Below are 3,876 nucleotides of genomic sequence, written 5' to 3'. Positions count from 1 at the left end.
ACATGTACCACCTTCAGCAGAATGGTGGTGCCCTCCCTGCATCAAGCTTGCAGGGAGTACTTGAGGGAGGAGCTGTGCAAGGCAGGTCTTCATTCAGCCTTACTCTTCACCTCAGACATCTGAAGCAGCTGGGGTGGAGATCACACCTACCTCTCCTTCACAGGGCACTGGTGCGACCAGTCAGACCCTTGAAGGGCTCTCCTTCAAGCCGAGGTGATGGATGAGTCTCACATGGCAACAGAGATCATGGGGGCCATGAACCTCTTGGTGCAGGGGCGGCTCGTTGGACAGGGCTAGCTCACCTGCAGGTTCATGGTCACCAACAATGGGGCCAATATGGTCAAGGCAGTCCATGATGCCAACTTTGTTGGCATCAAGTGTGTGGCACACAAGTTCTACCTCATAGTCAGGGACACCTTGGAGGGGGACAGGGCTGCCGGTGATAGTGCCATACCACCAGCAAGCTCATTTCAAAATGCAGGAAGGTGGAAGGCTACTTCCACCGAAGCATCAAGGGGGGCAAGATGCTGTGGGACAAACAAGCAGAGCTAAACTCCTGCAGCACAAAATCATGCAGGATGTGGAAACTTGGTGGAACTTCACATACCTGATGCTCAAGAGACTGGTGGAGCAATTGAAGGCCATCCATGAGATGGCCTTGCTCAGGGAGATTGGGATCAGTGGCCCCCCAACAGAGCTGAGTGAGATACCATCTAACTTGGTGGTCCTCAAGCCCTTCCTCAAGGCCACTGAGACCCTCAGTGCTGGTTATGCCCTTATTAGCCATGTGTTCCCTGTAGCGAGGGAACTCCAGAGCCAAATGGAGAGCTTCCAGGGGATCAATGCTCCTGGCTAGGGCAAGCCACTGTCACCAGAAGTGCAGGCACTGGTGAGGCAGCTGAAGGAGGGCATCAGGAAATGGCTTGATCCCTTAGCGTCCAGTACGGTCCACATGCTGACCACCATGTGTGGCCAGAGGGTGAAAGGCAGCATATGCAGCAGCCAAACCCTGATTCAGTGGACGAAGGTGCTGGTGAAGACAGTCAGAGAGGCAGAATGGCAGAGGCGGGGAGATGTGGAAGAGAGGGATCCATTGTCCCATGCTAGCATGCCATCCACCAACCAGTCTCCTCCACCACCACAGGCACTGCCAATGTGAACCAAGGGCATGGCTTCCATGGTGAGGTCCAGAGCCACCAGGCCCCACCACCAGGCAGGTAGCACTCAGGCCTTGGTGGCTCCCTGTCTTGCCAAGGTCCTGGAGCCACTGCTGTGCAACCCCTTGGCCCCTTGGGCAAGCTGCAGCCAGATGTGGTCAGATCTGGCCATGGTTGCCCATGAACACCTGTCCTGTCCACCAACCAAAGTTCCGAGAGAAAGGGTGTTTAGCATTGCTGGGGATGTAATGATACCCCACCACACCCGCTTGGATCCTGGTTTGGTGGAGTAGCTGTTCCGCAAGATGAACCTCCCACTGCTGGGGTTTCCCAAGCTCCAGGTGCAGACAGAGTGGATGCCACCCTCCGCGCCTATTTCCATTTTTCATTTTTTTAAAAACATTTAATGCCCCACTCTCAGAGCTGGAGGGGGTACTCACTGCATCACCAGCCAGCAGGGGAAGAACATGTGCCTGCTGAGCTTCTGTGCCAGGACAAACTTAGAAATATGGGCTGGGGCTATGGAGATGGAGGAGGCCTCAGGTCCTGGGCATGACCACTAAACCTGCACTCTGTTGGGAGGCCTGGTGGGACTGTCAGTGGTACAAAAGCCCCAGGAAATGCCAGGACCAAGGATCCCCCTGGTGAAAATTGGGTAGGAAGTGCCATAACCTCCAGCCATCACATGCATGCACACAGTCCTGGCTGGGTAAAGCCCAGACCTGTCACGTCTTTGGCAGGTCTGAGGCTTGCTAGTTGTAGTGGAGTTGTGATGCTCCAGGTGAGCTCAGCTTAGCTGCCTGGGATGCCAGCTTTCAGCTTGAAAAACCCTTCATCAGGCTGAGGAAGCACCTGCAGTTGGTGTGTGTGCTGTTCCTGGATGGAAGGAATAGTAAAGAAGCTAGAGGCTGGCATGCAATGCAGGCCAGGAAAGCCAGTCAGTGAAAATGGAAATGGAGGCATCAGGGGGTGAGGAATAGGCTGGGAGGAAGTGGGTAGCAGCACAGGTAAAAGTGGAGAGGCACCTGTGGAGTTAGATGTCTAGCAGGCTGTGGTGTCAGAATTCCAATGTCTACATTGAGTCCATGAGTTTCTGTATCCAGGAAGTTGATGAAGTTCAGGTCATAGGCTTGTCTGTGAAAAGTGGTTTGTAAATTCCCTCTGAGGATCAGGCCTGAGAGTTTGGAGACAGGTAGTGTTCTGTTGTTGTCTTTGACAGATTTTTTCATTCTGGTGCGCAGTTGTTGCTTGGTGTCTCCACGTATTTTCCATCAGGGAACTTGGTGCCCTGATGGAGATATGTATTGTATTGTGAAGATATCTCCATACTGGAGATATTGTTGGCAGGTTTTGCGTGTTTTGTCACGGCATGGCCTGGATCCATTCAGTGTGTTTTGGTCTGTAGGAAGTTGGCTTCTAGTGATGAGGTTAGCAAGGTTCAGTGCTTGTTTGAATTTACAAACCGCTTTTCTCAGACGAGCCTCTGAACTGCAGTTCATCAACCTCCTAGGTAGTAGGTACAGAAACTCATGGACTCAATATAGACATTGGAATTCTGACACACTACAGCCTGGCAGAGAGAGCTCCTTTTCCACCCCAACCCCTCACCAGAGTTCCCAGCACAATGAAAACCCATGCAGGGAACTCATGCTGCTACTGCCAACTCAGCTGAGGGAAAGGAGCACCCCTTGATGGCTGGGGTCTTTAGGGGCCAAGCCAGCCTCCTACATCCCAGGCATCTCCTTTTTCCAGAATTCCCAGGACAGCAAAAAGTGGCACGGGGAACTCACACTGCCACTGCTGACTGCAGCTGCAAGAAAGAGACCTCTCTCTGGGCTTTGGCACACTCTGGAGATAGAGTGGCTGCAGGGACAGAAACCCCACTGCCAACCCCCCACCCCGAGCCAGGCTGTGGCTGGGCTCATAGCTGGCCAGAGGCCATCACTGACTCAGGTCAGTGACAGCTGAGGGGGCAGGGCAGGCCTGGTGCAGGCATAGCAAACAAGTTCTGACCGAGACAAGCATGCTGCCCTGTGAGGGGCCCCTGGGATGCCGGAGAATGCAGCCTAGCTTACCATGTGATGGATGTGGTACGGATGTTCAAAAAATGCTCTAACTTAAAGTGCTTTAAGCTGATAGCACAACTGTTGAAGGTTAACTTAGAGCATGATCCATCATTTTTAAAGTGCTTTAAGTGCCATGAACTTTTGTTCTGTTGTGGCTTTAAAGCACTTTCTGCACACTTAACATGCGTTAAGTATAGCATCTGTACCTAGCCTTAAAGTTATGCCATGTTGAGCCAGGGTTATCATTGAGCTACCCAGCTTGAGCTAAGGTATTCTTAGTCTGCTCCATGAAAATAAAGAAATCAATCAATTTGCAGTCATCCAGCATCCCAGGATGCACAGATCCTAGACCTTATACCCCTGACAAACTTTCCACCCCCCAAGCTCTACTGCCCAGAGGGTGGAACTGGTCCCAAGCTAACACTTTCATTCACCCCCAGTAGGTATGACCCCAGTCCACATGGTGCCATACTGTTAGCTCCAAGACCCCAGGAAACACAATCCAGGTCCCTGGGCCAGGGGCCAGGAATGTGGTCCTTTCCTTAGGGGACTACGCCTTTGCCCCACATTCAGGTAGTTCTCCCCTAGCCAGGAGAAATTTGAGGGAGTGGGGGTGGCTTCCCTACTCTGCCTCCCACATTGCTGGGAGGGGA

The sequence above is a fragment of the Alligator sinensis genome, unplaced genomic scaffold, assembly GCF_000455745.1.
Source record: "Alligator sinensis unplaced genomic scaffold, ASM45574v1 scaffold647_2, whole genome shotgun sequence".
In the NCBI taxonomy this organism is placed as follows: domain Eukaryota; kingdom Metazoa; phylum Chordata; order Crocodylia; family Alligatoridae; genus Alligator; species Alligator sinensis.
Note: the sequence above shows the minus strand (reverse complement) of the source record.